The sequence below is a fragment of the Grampus griseus genome, assembly GCF_964374135.1.
Source record: "Grampus griseus genome assembly, chromosome: 18".
Classification (NCBI taxonomy): Eukaryota; Metazoa; Chordata; class Mammalia; order Artiodactyla; family Delphinidae; genus Grampus; species Grampus griseus.
Genome location: NC_139012.1, coordinates 79,453,607 through 79,470,836, shown reverse-complemented (window position 1 = coordinate 79,470,836; position 17,230 = coordinate 79,453,607). Strand labels below are relative to the sequence as shown.

Here is a 17,230-nt window from a genome sequence, read left to right as displayed (position 1 = left end):
CATGGTTAAGCAGTTTTTTTCTTCCACGTAGTGATGGAGAGAAGAAAATTATTAACCTACTCAGAATTTGGAAAAGATTCAAAGCAAACGTGTCCCCTTAGTTTATTTAAACAAAGTCATTAAGTTTTCTCCAACCGTCTGATTATTACACGATCTGATATTTACTACATTACACACTGGTCACTACCACACCAGCTTCCTCCCCATTCCCCACTTGCAATACTAACTGGCCTCCAGATTTTTTTCTGAAAACAACAAAAGATTTTGTTTCTTAAGCCAATTAGTTCCAAATAACTCTTACATCTTCACTTAGCTTTCCCGATGTTTCTGTAAGAGAGGCCCACTGGACTATATTGCAAATGGCTTGGGGCCATTTACTTTGTTTCAATTCAGTTTCTCTAGGTAGAACCAGACATTTTGTCAGTGCATTTGGGAATTACAATGCATATTTCCCCAGAGACACGCTATAACCTATTCCCACTCTAAACTCTAGGACACGCCCTATATTAGGAAAATTTTTATGAACTATATAATAGAAATAAATTAGTAAGTATATGTTCTGCATCTATAGTTACAACGCGCATGGGAATACAAAGATAAATAACCTATCATTCCTGCCCCCCAAGAGAACAGGGAGAAGACCTGTAGACAACAAATATTTCCACCTACGTTACAGTATTTTCTTCGCTGTAGCAAAGTTCTGCGGAAGAGGAGGGGAAAAGGGTAAGGGAAATTCGACAGAGGAAGTAATGTTTCAGCTGGACCTTCAAACAACAGTCTTTAAACTTTTGCTCACATACTTTCTAGAAAGATTTTGATGAACTATAAAACCTTTTACACATATAACGTGACATCTAACATAATTTCTGTGTAGTGCAAATATGTCCATTAAAAATACAAATTTTAAATCACTTTTATTAATGTGTTCAATGGCATCTAAATACTGTATTGTCAGGCTTCCCTGGTGGTGCAGTGGTTAAGAATCCACCTGCCAATGCAGGGGACGCGGGTTCGAGCCCTGGTCCAGGAAGATCCCACATGCCGTGGAGCTGCTAAGCCCGTGAGCTACAACTACTGAAGCCCGTGCTCCCTAGAGTCCGTGAGCCACAACTACTGAGTGTGCATGCCACAACTACTGAGGCTTGTGTGTTCTAGAGCCCATGCTCCGCAACAAGAGAAGCCACCGCAATGAGAAGCCCACGCACCACAATGAAGAGTAGCCCCTGCTCGCCGCGACTAGAGCAAGCCCGCGCACAGCAATGGAGACCCAACGCAACCAAAATAAATAAATAAATAAAAATTTAAAAAGTACATGAACAAGAAATTCTTCAGTAGTAGGAAATTTTACATGATTCGTTCTTCTCGCTTGAACTTCATTTCCTTTCTACTTCCCCCATAGAATTTTATCCTAGTGTAGTATATATTTGTTCTTAAAAGTCTGCTGGCAATCATCCTATGATATTGCTCTGCAACAAAAATATGTAAATAAGTTTTCATTGAAAAATTTCTAGGCCCATAAAGCTAAGTGTTAGACATTTTTTAATCAATGAAATATGAATTACATTGCTAACTTTGATTAAACTGACACAAGGTACTATGCACTTCAATTAATAATGTATAAAAAGTAGAATTTTATAGAAATTCTTACTTAAGGTATTTTTTAATTCTCTTTTTGATTTCCTCGTTGATCCACTGGGTTTTTTTAGTCGCATGTTGTTTAGTCTCCATGTAATGATTTTTTCCCCATTTCTTTTTCTGTGGTTGACTTCCAGCTTCATGTTGTTGTGGTCAGAGAAGATGCTTGGCCACAGGGAAGATGGCGCCAAGGACCACGCAGCGCACGACCCAGTGGCCAGGGGATGGGGCCCGCGGCTCTGTAGGTGCCTCGAGCTCTCACAGATGGGGTGCTGTTCAGGCCACTAAGACCAGGACGATGCAGAACAAGAAAGCTGACCCCAGGAGCCTGCTTCTTTCCCTCACGTCCTCTGCTTCCCCGGCCAGCATTAAACTCACAGCATCCAGGGCAGAGGGGATCCACCGTGGCCACCAAGCAGGGAAGAAGGGACAGGTGTCAGCACGGGACAAAGGGTCCTGTGGTCCACCATGGGTGGCGTGGGAGGCCTGCGAGACACCCAGGAGGAGGATCATTCCTCCCGGTGATCCCTGTGAAAAGGGGCGGCGAGACGTATCACTCGGGCCTGCAGGCTGATCCTGAACGAAGTCTTTCGGTATGAGACGAAGTTTCTAGCGCTTCGTTACGTCCCTGGGCTGAACAGCAGAACTCTGCCCACACCTCCGCCCCGGCTCCAGAGGACGGCCAACCCCCGGACCGCCTGGACGGATCCTGGAGCCGCGGAAAGGCCTTCTACTCTCTACCCTCCTGCGGGAAGGCGGACCCAGAAGACCGTCCTGACGGCGCTCCCAGCGCAGCAGGCCCGGGGGCCGCAGCTCCGGGGGCAGGACTGGGTGGGCAATGACCTAGCGCCGGGCAGGGGGCGTGAGGGAGAGGATCGAGGGCTCAACAAGCAGGCCGAGGTCGGGGGATGGTACCGTCCATCGCCCTCACCTGATATCCAGCCGCTCACCGCGGGTCGGCCCCCGGCCCGGGCACCAGGAGGCTCTGCAGCCACCGCCCACCGGCCGGCCCCCCACCGGCCCCCGCGGAGCTCGTTCCCCCCAACCCCGCCCCCGGCCGGCCCCCGCCTCCCTCCCCGGCCGCGGCCCGGACCCCGGGCCTCCCCAGAGGGGCTCCCGCCCCGCGGCGCGCGCCGGCCGAGGGTCTCTAGAGCCGGAGGCCCCTCTCCCGAGCCCGGCCTCCCGCCCTCCAGCGGCACGTTTCCGAAACGGGCCGAGGCTGCACAGTCACCTCGGGCCCCGCTGCTGCAGCCGGTCCGCGCCCGGGAAGCAGGCTGCGGGACGCGAGCTCCCCGGGGCCGGCCTCGTCCGCGGCTTCGCGCTCCCGCACCTGCACGGCGGCCGCCGCTCTGCCCTCGGGCTGCGCAGCCTGCCTCGCGCTTCCCACATCGCGTCTGCTGGCTGCCCCTCGGCCCCCTCCTCAGCCGGCGGGGGGACGTCCGGCGGGGCCTGCGGCGGGGGCTGCGCCTTGCAGGCGGGGGCCCGTGTGTCCTAAGGTGGGACTGGGAGCCCTGCCCCACTGGCCACCCAAAGACCTGCGCCACGCCCGTCAGGTCCCGCTGGCCCAGGTCTTTTTCCGGGACACCTGGGCAGCTGGGCGACGATAGATAGACAGATACATAGATAGTTAGATAGATACCTGGGCAGCTGAGTGATCCTGTATATACACCTGGGCAGTGGGCGACGATAGAAAGATAGATAGATAGATAGATAGATAGATAGATAGTTAGATAGATACCTGGGCAGCTGGGCGACTCCAGGGCAGCTCGGTTAACTGAAAAACACATAAAACAAGAACAAAATGAAAGAAAAAACGCTTCAAGATTACTTCTAATATTATAAAGAACTATTATGGTATTATATGAAAATAATTAAATTGGAAAAACAGAACTTGGACAGCTTTGAAATTAGTTACAAATAACAGTCATTTATTTGTATTCAGAAGCATTAATGTATTCCTAACAGCTGTTTTTCCAAGTTTGTGGAAAAAGAAAGTAAAAAGCACTCATAAGTAGATCGCTCAATAACGTTTTACTTACAAAAGTTTGGACTATATTTCTTTCCAAAATCCAGTCAATTCAAGTTAGGATTACTTTCTTGTTCTCCTATCAGCTGCTCTTCTTGATAGATAGATTTTTGTGTGTGTGAATCTTCTCATCTTTTCTTGAACAAAATTTTTTTTTTTTTTTGTGGTACGCGGGCCTCTCACTGTTGTGGCCTCTCCCATCGCGGAGCACAGGCTCCGGACGCGCAGGCTCAGCGGCCATGGCCCACGGGCCCAGCCGCTCCGCGGCTTGTGGGATCTTCCTGGACCGGGGCACGAACCCGTGTCCCCTGCATCGGCAGGCGGACTCTCAACCACTGCGCCACCAGGGAAGCCCTCTTGAACAAAATTGATCAGATTTGCTAACACTTTAATATCAGAAAGTCTTTGCGTCTAAACTTTAAACTAGCTTCTAAGTTGTTTTTTTGTTTTTTTTGTTTTTAAATTTTGTTGGCCACACAGCGCGGCTTGTAGGATCAACAGTGGCAGCCTGGAGTCCTAACCACTGGACCGCCAGGGAAGTCCCTCCTAAGTCTCAGAAGTGACTTTCAGTGTGCATTTGTACCCCGCACCCTTCTGTCTCAGTGCAACCTACTGACTGCTCTACCTCCCTGCTGAGGCCAGCAGCATCAATTCTTGCCCAGACCACAAATCAGCTTCCCAAATTCTGCTCTTGCTGCCCTCGAGCCATCCTCCACAAAGTGGCCAGGGTTATCTGCTTAACATTCACATCATACTGTATCACTTTTTCACTTAAAAATCCTCTTTATGGCTTCTCCAGGCACGAAAAGAAAATTCAGGCTCCTCAGCACGGCCTACAAAACCCTCCTTGAACTGCTCTTACTGGGCACTGCCTGCTCAGGAGGTGTCACTGCTTCCCTTGGTCTGCTACACTCCACCCTGTTCATCTCCACTTCTTAGGATGGGTTTAATTCTTGCTTTGCCGGCAGTCTAGAACAATATTCCCCTTGTTATTCTAATGGCTGCTCCTAGGGCAGATCTCAATTTAAATGTTACTTGCTCAGAAAGGTCTCCCACGATCAGTAGCACAGGTCTCCACTGATATTCCCTATTAAGAAGCTCTGTTTAATTCCTTCCTAGCACTCAACTGTAATTATTTTATTCATATTCATTTTCATTCATTTTAGTGTTTGTCAGATCTTTCTAATCGAGTGTAGACTATACTCTCTATGAGGCTAGGGATTATATCTGTCTTATTCACTGTTCTATCCCTTGAACTCTTACCATAGTATCTGGCATAACTCAGTTAACATTTGTGGAATGAATGAACATCAAAGATCTGAGGGACTTCCCTCGTGGCTCAGTGGATAAGAAGAGTCCACACTCCCAATGCAGGGGGACCAGATTCAATCCCTGGTCAGGGAACTAGATCCCACACACATGTTGCAACTGAGAGTTCTCATGCCACAACTAAGCAGCCCGCGTGCAGCAACTAAGACACGGTGCAACCAAATAATAAATAAATTAATTAATTTTCAAAAATCTTAAAAGTTCCACACAATGCTAATAACATGACTAATTTTTGTTACTACCACTAAGCGTTAGGGTTTTTTTTTTTTTTTTCATTTTATTGAAGTATAGTTGATTTACAATGTTGTGTTAATTTCTGCTGTACAGCAAAGTGACTCAGTTACACATATATATATTCTTTTTCATATTCTTTTCCATTATGGTTTATCACAAGATATTGAATATAGTTCCTGTGCTATACAGTACCACTAAGCATTAGCTGATAAAACTTTTCTGTCTTATCATGCTTGATGACTCTAACCCTGATTACAATTCTTATTTATTACATTTGAAAAATGACAACTGAATTCAAAATTAGTTTCTTATCGACATAGATATGGTGTCTCAAAAGTATTTCCCACAAACCGTTTTATATCACATCACACATAAAAAATAAGCATGTCTTCTTCTTTTTTAAAAAATTTCGCTACCTGTCATGAGTATGCAGGCATTCTGGGTCCCACTTTTCCATGGATAGATCCTTGGACATGATTTCTGTTTTAGGGGTAGAGGGAAGCCAAAGCGCAAGTCTTCTGTAGCTACATATTAGTCTCCACCGTATGCATCTCATCTTAAAATCTTTTTACTAATCTGACAACAACAAAACAGAGATGACGATTCTATTCTCAATGACGATTTTTTTTGAACAGGTTTTTTTTCTTCATTTATTTTTATTTTTGGCTGCCTTGGGTCTTCATTGCTGCTTGCGGGCTTTCTGTAGTTGTGGTGCAGGGGCTTCTCATTGCGATGGCTTCTCTTGTTGCAGAGCATGGGCTCTAGGCATGTAGGCTTCAGTAGTTGTGGCACGTGGGTTCAGTAGTTGTGGCTCATGGGCTCTAGAGAGCAGGCTCAATAGTTGTGGCGCGCCGGCTTAGTAGTTGTGGCTCACGGGCTCTAGGGCACAGGCTCAGTAGTTGTGGCGCACGGGCTTAGTTGCTCCGCAGCATGTGGGATCTTCCCGGACCAGGGCTCGAACCTGTGTCGCCTGCATTGGCAGGCGGATTCTTAACCACTGCGCTACTAGGGAAGTCCTCAATGATGATTTTATTCTTCTAGATATCACCAGTTTTTTACTGGATCTCTTCTTCACTTCTAATAAGATATATTTTTTATCGGTGATATAAATATTTGAAAACATTCTGTGGAAAAATATTGATACATCAAAATGTTAACAATGTAAAATAGCAAGGAGAGACCACTACACACCTATTAAGTGGTGAGACTGCAAAACACTGACAGCACCGAATGCTGATGAAGATGTAGACACCAGGAACTCTCATCATTACCAGTGGAAATGCAAAAGTTCACTTTGATCCATGGTATTTATCCAAATGAGTTGTAAATATGTCCATACAAAAACCTGAACATGGATGTTTACAGGAGCTTTATTCATAAATGCCAAAAACTTGGAAGCAACCAAGATGCCCTTCTGTGGGTGAATGGATAAATAAACTGTGGTGCATCCAGACAATGGAATATTACTCAGCGCTAAAAAGAAGTGAGCTGTCAAGCCAAAAAAGCCATGAAGGAATGTTAAATGCTTACTGCTTAGTGGAGAAAGTCAATCTGAAAAGGCTGTTTACCCAGCCTTTGGAATCATAGTATGATTCCAAGTATAAGACATTTTGGAAAATATAAAACTATAGACCTTTTCACTAAAGGTCAGGGATTGGCACAAGTTACGGGGATGGAGTTCCATAGGTGGAACACAGAGGATTTTTAGGGCAGGAAACCATTCTTATGATGGTATAATGTTGGGTACATGCTATCATGTGTTTGTTAAAACTCACAGAATGTACAACATCGAGAGTGAACCCTAGTGTAACCTATGGACTTGGAGTAAGTACGTTGTGTCAATGTGGGTTCATCCACATTGACACAACAAATGCACCACTTTGGTGGACATTGTTGATAGTGGGGTGGGCTGTGCATGTGTAGGTGCAGTGGGTACATGGGAACTCTGTACTTTCTGCTCAATTTTGCTGTGAACCTAAAACTGCTAAAAAAAAAAAAAAAGGTCTGTTGAAAAAAATGTTACCAATAGCCATCCTTGGGTAAAGAATTACAGGTAATTTTCTTTTTCTTTTGCACTTTTTGCACAGGTTTTCCAAGTTTTGTTGTTGTTATTGTTTGTGTTTTGCTTTTGTCACTGACTGTGAATTTATTAACTATGGAAGTAGGAAAAATATTTTAAAAAGTAAGTATGCTAAATTCAAAACTGTTAGACTTGCTTAATTTTAGGTTTTAATCTCTTAGAGAATAATAGCTACCTAGTACAGAAACTCAAAAAAAAAAAGTTGATAATATAAGGAACACTTAAATGGGCAAAAATTAAGCTTTAAATTATTATTTTCAGCTTATGATTTTATAAAAACCATAGAATTTAATTACTGGAGAGAACCTCCATAATCACTGGATATAATTTTCTTTGTAAAAATTTGCTTCTGGTTGCAGTCAGGACCTCTAAAGCTCAGAAGGCACTTGGGTGGGCAATGCTGCCTGCGAGATAAAATGAGAAACATGGTGGGTCCTTGTACTCAAGTGTGAAACAGGTAAGGTGGAGCGAAGAATATAGTTAAGAACATAGTGGTATGGGACTTCCTTGGCAGTCCAGTGGTTAAGACTTCGTGCATCCGATGCAGAGGGTGTAGGTTCGATCTCTGGTTGGGAAACAAAGATCCTGCAAGCAGCATGGTGTGACCAAAAAAAAATATATATATATATACATATATATATATATATACACACACACACACATATATGTGTGTGTATATATATATATATATATATATATACACACACACATATATAGTGGTAAACATTGGATTATTTAATAATAAAAAAGCCACAGGAACTGAGAGGAAGGCAACCTTCATAATAAGTTAGGATAGTGAGAGGGGCTGGAGGAGACACTGGGATCCTAAGGGATGAGAAGGCTGTGAAGATAAAAGTGGACTTTACTTCAAGAGCATATTATGCACAATTCCCTTATTTTATTGAAGGAGAAACTGAGGCTCCAGAAGGTCCAGGGTCACAGAGCTGATGAATGGTGGAGTCACATCAATGTCAGTTTTGCGTTCTCTTCCAGATCATTACAATGCTTGTCCAGAGACTTGCTCATCAGCTGCATTTCAGTCTCATCAAATGTAATGCAGTTTTTTAGGAAGGAATAAGTATTTCATATACTAGGAAGAATGGCAACTTAAATCTCTATGTTTTAAAAAATGAGTTTTTCAACCTATAGTTCATTCCAGACTACTCTCAGTATTCAGTATCATCTTGTGTTTTCACTTCTGTTTTAGAATCTGAATTTATCCATGATTTGCTTTCTCTAGAATAATGTTTTTCAAACCACAGTTTGTAAGCCATGTAGTCAATTTGGTGGGCTGGAACCACTGTTCATTAAAAAACAAACAAGTAAACAAAAAACAAAACAAAAAACAGTATAGACTAGATCTAAATAGATTAGAATAGAAAATATTAAAATCCATCTAAGATAGTAAATGAAACAATTCTATGAAACTTTTGATTCAGATATGTAATTATGTATGAAGGTGGGTTTGCACTATGTCTCCATGTATAATATATATCCTAGTGATTGTCATGATCAAAAAATTTCATAACCCCTAGCCACAGCAATCAGACAAGAAAAAGAGATAAAAGGAATACAAATTGGAAAGGAAGAAGTAGAACTGTCACTGTTTGCAGATGACATGATACTGTACATAGAAAATCCTAAAGATGCCACCAGAAAACTGGGAGAGCTCATCAAATGAATTTGGTAAAGTTGCAGGATACAAAATTAATATATAGAAATCTGTTGCATTTCTATACACTAACAATGAACTATCAGGAAGAGAAGTTAAGAAAACAATCAAAACAATCTTGAGAAAGAAGAACAGAGCTGGAGGAATTACGCTTCCTTACTTCAGACTATATTACAAAGCTACAGTAATCAAAACAGTATGGTGCTGGCACAAAAACAGATGCAGCGATCAATGGCACATAATAGAGAGCTCAGAAATAAACCCACACACTTATGAACAATTAATCTATGACAAAGAGACAGGAATAAACAATAGAGAAAAGGCAGTCTGTTCAATAACTGTTGCTGGGAAAACTGGACAGTTACATGTAAAAGAATGAAATTGAGGGCTTCCCTGTTGGTGCAGTGGTTGAGAGTCCACCTGCTGATGCAGGGGACACGGGTTCGTGCCCTGGTCCGGGAAGATCCCACATGCCGTGGAGCATCTGGGCCCGTGAGCCATGGCCGCTGAGCCTGCGCGTCTGGATCCTGTGCTCCGCAATGGGAGAGGCCACAACAGTGAGAGGCCCGCGTATCACAAAAAAAAAAAAAAAAAAAATGAAATTGAAACATTTTCTCACACTATGTAAAAAAATGAACTCAAAATGGATTAAAGACCTAACTGTAAGACTAGAAACCATAAAACTCCTGTAAAAAACATGGTCAGGAAATTCTTTGACATAAATGGTAGCAATAGTCTTTTGAGTCTGTCTCCTAAGGCAAAGGAAACAAAAGCAAATACAAACAATGGGACCTAATTAAACTTAAAAGCTTTTGCACAGCAAAGGAAACCATCAACAAAATGAAAAACCTACTGAATGGGAGAAAATATTTGCATATGATATGACTGATAAGGGGTTATTATCCAAAATATATAGACAGCTCATACAGCTCAATATTAAAAAAAACAAACAACCCGATAAAAAAAAAAGTGAGCAGAAAAGTGGGGGAGTGATAAATTGGGAGATTGGGATTGACATATACACCCTACTATATAGAAAATAGGTAACGAATAGGGACCTACTGTATAGCACAGGGAACTCTACTCAACACTCTGTAATGACCTAAATGGGAAAAGAATCTAAAAAAGAATGCATATATGAATATGTATAACTGATTTACTTTGCTGTACAGCAGAAACTGATGCAACATTGTGAATGAACTGTACTCCAATAAAAATTAATTTAAAAAAAGTGGGCAGAAGATCTGAATAGACTTTTTTCCAAAGAAGACTTACAGTTGGCCAACAGGCACACAAAAAGATGCTTAACATTGCTAATCACTAGAGAAATGCAAATCAACATCACAATGTGATATCACTTCACACCTGCCAGAATGGCTACCAATCACGTGGAGAAAAGGGAACACTTGCACACTGTTGGTGGGAATGTAAACCGGTGTAGTCACTATGGAAAACAGCATGGAGGTTCTTCAAAAAATTAACATATGCCAGGGCTTCCCTGGTGGCACAGTGGTTAAGAATCCACCTGCCAATGCAGGGGACATGGGTTCGAGCCTTGGTCTGGGAGGATCCCACATGCCATGGAGCAACTAAGACCGTGCGCCACAACTACTGAGCCTGTGTTCTAGAGCCCACAAGCCACAACTACTGAGCCTGTTCACCTAGAGCCCATGCTCCACAATGAGAAGCCACAGCAATGAGAAGCCCGTGCGCCACAACGAAGAGTAGCCTCCACTCGCCGCAACTAGAGAAAGTCTGCGTGCAGCAACAAAGACCCAATGCAGCCAAATAAATAAATAAATTTATTTTAAAAAAATTAACATATGCCTAAAATCACCCAGCTCGTTGTGGGTAAAGCAAGTTCAAACTTGGGCAGCCTGCCTCCTAAGCTGTTATATTGCATCTCAATTACTGGTGAGCTCTTGGTTTCCAAAAATACAATTGTACCTAACACTTATTTGTATTGAGGTATAATTGACATATAATATTATACTAATTTCAAGCGTAAAACATAATGACTTGATATATGTATACATTGTGCCATGATCACCAAAGTAACTCTAGCTAACATTATGACCACACAGTTACAATTTTTTTTCTTCTGATGAGGAATTTTTTAATTAAAAAAAATATTTATTTATTAATTTGGCTGCTCCGGGTCTTCATTGTGGCATGCGGGACCTTTCGTTATGGCATGCGAGTTCTTAGTTGTGGCGTGTGGGCCATAGTTCCCTGACCAGGGATCGAACCTGGGCCCCCTGCCTTGGGATCATGGAGTCTTAGCCACTGGACCACCAGGGAAGTCCTGTGATGAGAACTTTTAAGATCTATTCTCTTAGCAACTTCTAATATTTGTATATTGCTTTCCTAGGAGTTATTTGGTCCTTACAACACTGCATTACTATATATTATAAATGGCTAAACTGAGCCTTAGAAGATAACTTGCTCAAGGGTTTGAGTGGCCAAACAAGTATTTGAAATGCAAGTCCTCCGCTCAAGTCTTCATGTTGCCTTCCTGCAAAGTTTAGTATGCTTTTGTGATTAGTACAGAATAACTCCACACACACACATACACACACACAATTTTAGTAACAGACTTATCAAGTTATAATTCCGTACCATACAATTCATCCACTTAAAGTGAACAATTCCATAGTTTTTAATATATTCAGAGTTGTCCAATCGTCATTACAATCAATTTGCTCCAAAAAGACACTCCATACACTTTAGCTATAACTCCTCACCTCCCTAGGCCTAGGGAACTAATATTCTACTTCCTATTTCTATAAATTTGCCTCATCTGGATAATTCACATAAATGGAATCATACAATGTACGGTGTTTTGTGTCTGGCTTACTTCCTTTAGCATCATGTCTTCAAGGTTCACCCATGTGGCAGCCTGTGTCATAACTTCATGCCTTGTTATTGCTGAATAATATTCCATTGTATGGATCTACCAGATTTTGTTTATGCATTCATCAGTTAATGGACATTTGGGTTGTTTCTACCTTTTGGAAGTTATGAATAGTTCTGTTGTGAACATTCACATAATTATTTTTATAAGTACTTTTCTATATAATTAAGTGTAGTTTTTCTTTAAATTATGACACAAAACTTCTTTTTTCCCCAGCTTTCAACTCTCAACTAAAATTCTCCCTGATATCATGTAGGTAACCCAGTGAACATTTTCATGCACAAATGGATTTGAATGAATACAAAATGTGACTAATATATACTACAGTAATTATTAGTCTTGTTAATTATAAAACATCAATAATTTCATAATTAGTAGCAGTATAGAGCTTCCTTAAATTGAACAGCAGGCAGCAATCCAATCTATCGCTGAAGTCTATGACAGAGCTTATTTGGAAGTACCTCTACTTAAGCCTTCTAACTAACTATAAAGTCAATGAAGAGAAGTTACTGCAACAGTACCTGGTGACAGAAGAGGGATGGTACTGTAAGTTTTCACGGAGTGATTACAGTGTTGCCCTGCATTTGGTAACAGGGGACATTTCTGTTGTGAAGATACTGACATCGAGAATGTCAATGTAGAACAGTACTGTGTAATACACAGAGTCTTACAAGGATATTTTGTTTTATCAAAAATTGAAAAAATTTATAATTAAGAAATAAAATGCAGAAAAATAAACGATGCCATTTTGAGAAAGTGGTTTTAAATACATATGGACATCCTCCAATTTAAATAAAGAGCAGTATATTTATTGCATTTAGCCATAGGCGTGAGGACTACTTGATTGTTTTATTCATAATGAATCTCACTTTCTACTAGACTATGCTAAGTGACATCTCTATAAAATCAGTCTTTACTGAGAACTTCATGGATAACTTCATTAAAAAGTTCATGTTGACTTACTTCACTCTGTATGACAGGCTCTAGGTCCATCCACCTCGCTACAAATAGCTCAATTTCGTTTCTTTTTATGGCTGAGTAATAGTCCATTGCATATATGTGCCACATCTTCTTTAACCATTCATCTGTCGATGGACACTTAGGTTGCTTCTATGTCCTGGCAACTGTAAAGAGTGCTGCGATGGAACATTGTGGTGGGAAGCTGCTGCATAGCACAGGGAGATCAGCTCGGTGCTTTGCGACCACCTAGAGGGGTGGGATAAGGAGGGTGGGAGGGAGACGCAAGAGGGAGGGGTTATGGGCATAAATGTATGCATATAGCTGATTCACTTTGTTATACAGCAGAAACCAACACACCAGTGTTAAGCATTATACTACAATAAAGATGTTAAAAAAAAAAGTTAATGCTGTTCACCATCGTGTTGAACTTTAAAGTGTAACGACACCCGTCTATTTACGAGTAGGCAATCCTGAAATCCGGGTCCACTTTATCCATCCATTTACTCCCCAACATCGTCGGCTGCAGTCCCACCGACGGCCGCCAGGGCGGCCTCCCCGCTCGCCTCCTACGTGGAACCTCGGGACCCGCACAGCCCGTGACGTGCGCCCGGGACATAGGTGTAGACGGCGAACAAAAGCCGAGTCCTGCCGCCCAGGTGGCTCCTTGGTCGCAACTCGCCCGGCCCGACCGGGCCCAGCCCGGCCGGCACCTGCGTTCCCTCCCGCCACGGGGACGGGTCGTCCGCCTCGGAGCCAACGAGGGCAGAGGCCCAGGGGCTGGGACGCGGCGGCCCCGCCGGGGACGGCCCAGCCCTTCCGACAGGCGGGCGCCCAGCTCGGGGACCCGCAGCCGCCTCCATCTTGGCCAGCGGAGGCGGGAGCGGCGTCTGGCCCGGGCCCGTCGCGCCGGCCGGGGCCAGGTGCGGAGCCGGCAGCGGGCGCCGTCCCGGCGGCCGGGCGGCGGGGCCCAGCCCGGGCTTCCCGGGACGAGGCGGCGTTGCCCCCAGTTCCCCCCGCGGCCCCGACAAGATGGAGGACGTAGTCTCCTCCCGCAGCCATGACGGGAGCGAGGGACGCCTCCCCACGGGGCTGAGGCGAGGGGAAGCGCTTCCAGCCTTCGGAGCGCGCGGGCCCCCCTGCGGCCGGCCTCCCGGCCCCCGGCTCCCGCCCGCGTCGCCGTAGCCCCTGCCCGCTCGGCCCTCACGGGCCTCCCAGACACTGGACAGGGAGGGCGTGGGGGACATCGAGGCCGTGGCGCTCCTCGGGCGGCGTCGCTCGCGGCCGCTGCAGGGTCAGGCGGTCCGGCTTAGGCCCTCGGGCCGCCCGGCCCCGATAGCTCTCTGCCCCCAGGGGCCGAACCGAGGCGGGTGCGGCGGGCACGGCAGTCAGCGGCCCGACCCTGACGGGCCGGGCCGGAGTGGGGGCGGGGAAGGGGGGAAATGGAGGTGCGGGGGTGTGGCCTACGCCTGAAAGACAGGGCGTCGGACCACCCCCTCGAGGGGGGGTCCTGAAGGAAGGCGGACGCAGCCAATGGGCGTGCCCGAGGCCCCTGGCCCGCCCTCCCCGGCCGCCAGTGAGGGCGTCGGGGGCGGGGCTTGCCGGGCCGGGCCGCGCCGCAGCGGCCGCAGCCTCCGCCTACTCACCAGCGCTAAAGCCGGGACTGGACCGAGCGGAGTTGCGCGTGTTGCCGAAGGGGGGGGGGGTCGGGGGCGGGGAGGTTCGTTCCGCGGAGCCGCAGCCAGAACCGGGTGAGGCTTGTCCCCGCCGAGTCTCCAGCCCAGGGCCGCCGACAGTGGGGGTGGCCGGGAGCGGCGCAGCCTCCGGAGGCGGAGGCGGAGGCGGAGGCGGAGGCGCCGGGAGGCGGAGATGGGTGAGGGCGGCCTCCGGAGCCTCCCACCGACCCGGGACAAGCGCCCCGCGGCGCGGCCGCCGTCGCCGCTAGCGCGTCGGGGCCTCGGGCTGCCGGCGGCTCCGCTGATGTCCCAGGCGCCTTGGCGGGCGGCCCGCGGGCTGCGGGAGTGCGGGCGCGGCCGCGAGGGCCGGGTGAGGCGGCCGCCGGCGGCGGGGGTCGCTCGGGGCCGCCCGGGGCGGGGGCCGGCGGCGGGGGTCGCGGGGGTGGGGTGGGGGTGGGGCGGGGTGGGGGAGGGGCGCCTCCATGGGTGCTCGGGGCTGCGCTCGCACCCTCTCGGCGGCGGCGCGAGGTCCCCAAGTTTGCCGGCGAGGGCTCGGGCCCCCCGCGCCGGTCCCCTTCTCTGCCGCCCCGGCCCCGGCGCGCGCGCGGCTCGGCTCCGCACGTATTGTTTGGCCGGGTCTCTAATGGCGGACGGGGAGGCAGCGCTGCCGGTCGCCGACTGCGGGGGGGCAAGTCTCGGGCCCGGGGCAAGAGCTCGGGGTAAATGCGGGGGGTTTCCGCCCCGCGCTGACGCGAGCCGCCCCCCGCCCCTGAGTGGATGCGGGCGCGATGGGGACGGCGCTGGGTGGGCCGATTCGGGGGATAGGATTCCCCGCTGGCGTCGAGGCTGCGCTCGCCCTTCCCCCTCCCCCTCCCGGAGCAGGCCTGCTGCCCTCCGCCTCCTCCCTCCAGGATTTGCCTTTCACGTGGGTTTTGGTCCCAAATAAAAATTTTACGTCCTTTCGCTCTACTTTACGTAGGAGGGGGTTGTTGGTCACGGGCTGGGCAGCAATAATCGAAGGTCCGAACCTCCTTGACCTCTTATTCCCTTCTCTGTCTCCTCCTGGTGGAAAGGGCTTGGTTCTCCCACCTGGTTAGGTGTTCTTGACCCATTTTTCATTTTTCCTCTTACCCAGGACCAGGAGTTGCCTTCATCGCTACCTGGTGCATCCCTGGCAGAACGTGAGGAGGAAAACACCCCCATTGTGAGTCTTTTGCCCCTCATTTGAGGCTCTTAGAGGACGTTGTCAGGTTGTCTGGCCGGAGCGTCTCCGTTGTTTTGAGGGGGAGGAGCTTTCCCCTGGGTGGCAGCTGCCCCCGGGGCGCAGCCTGGGTAATGGCTGGTGAGGCAGCTGGGAGTGGGCGCTGCTGTTTGCACCGCTGCAGACATCTCTCCTGCTGCAATACCAACCTCAGCAACCAGACGACGGGCTCCTGCAGCTGCTCACGTTACCCGGGAGGAGGGGTGGGGGAAGGAGGGCATATTGCTGGCGCCCTCTAGAGTTCCAGGGCGGGAAGTGAAGTTGTTGCGTTTCTGATGCTCGGTGTGCAACCATCTTTAACACTTTCTCTTCCTTTAAATGGAGAATTGATTGAAGGGGTTGGAGGAACAGAAAGACGGATTTAACTCTGTGTGTACGACGTAAAACACAAATTTTGACTCTTGGGGTTCATGAGTTGGTAGATGTTTTTGATGTGTTTGCTTAGGAAAGGGCATGAGGTCCACTCCTCCAGTTCTCTTAGTTTACCAGCTAGTGTGCTGGTGAGACCAGTCCGCTGCTCTGGTTACTCTTAGTCCCCCATATTTTGTGATGCTTAGTCTTCACTCGAGTTGTTCTTGAACGTATTATCTGAGGGTTATCGTTTATTGCTTGCAGTTTGTTGGTTTTAAGGTAGTCTTGGAATGTGCGAGACACTAAGGTAAACATAACGAGTCGTTTTCCATCAATTGAAATTAGTTACAAAATATCAGTGAATTTTAGCATTCTAGAAAATTGTATCTCTGGAGCCTCCTGACAGTTGGTATTGTAACTTGCAGATCTCTGTCAGAGGTGAGTCATGAGTAATAGTAGCTCATGCTTCAATATTAAGTCCCAAATGGGCCAAAAAATAATTGATGATGAACATACTGATTGCATACTGATTGTGAAGGATGATGTGAGGATGACAACTTGTATGAAACAAACACTAATTGAGGTAGGTGCCGGGCACTTCCATGTATTATTTCCTTTACTCTTGGCAAATAGCCTGCAGGGTAATAAAAATAGCATGTATTGAGCCCTTATTGTATGCTAGCACAATAGTAAGCTAAGCTTTTTTAAAAAGTTAACTATGAAAACTTTCAAATTTATGAGTGATAATAGTATATTGAACCTCTTTGTACCTATCATTTACATTCTATAATTATCAACACATGTCCAGACTAATTTTTAACATGTATTAAGTAATTTAATCCTTGTGAAAACCTAGTGTTTTTATTCCTAATTCGTAGAGGAGGAAACAGGCATAGACAGATACCCAGGTAGTAGTAGTATTTGGTAGAGCAAGGATTTGAACTTAACCGGTTTGATTACAGGCCTAAGTTCAGCAACTGTGTTGTCCTGTTTTTTTACATTTTTTATTTATTTTATTTTATTTTGTTTTATTTTTTGGCCACGAGGGGGCGGGGGGTGGAATGTGGGATCTTAGTTCCCCCACCAGGGATTGAA

The 17,230-nt window shown here is 46.6% G+C and overlaps 1 protein-coding gene and 1 long non-coding RNA gene across 7 annotated transcripts in view; one reads left to right on the top strand and one right to left on the bottom strand.

Annotated features, from left to right (window-relative positions):
* Positions 1-2,053: 2,053 nt before the first annotated feature.
* Positions 2,054-13,492, bottom strand: LOC309836186. The gene is made up of 3 exons (XR_014298120.1): positions 12,854-13,492; positions 3,374-3,409; positions 2,054-2,163 (listed from the first exon to the last, which is right to left on the bottom strand). It is a non-coding gene; the product is annotated as an uncharacterized lncRNA (long non-coding RNA).
* Positions 13,493-14,571: 1,079 nt separating this feature from the next.
* The window catches only part of ZMYM2 (zinc finger MYM-type containing 2), a 90,894-nt gene continuing 88,235 nt past the window's right edge, over positions 14,572-17,230 (top strand). Inside the window, exons 1-2 of one of the 6 annotated variants that reach the window (XM_082676025.1) lie at positions 14,572-14,598; positions 15,659-15,727. The gene's annotated coding sequence lies outside the window, so the exon portion shown is untranslated. The other 5 variants (XM_082676028.1, XM_082676026.1, XM_082676024.1 and 2 more) reach the window with 5 other exon arrangements.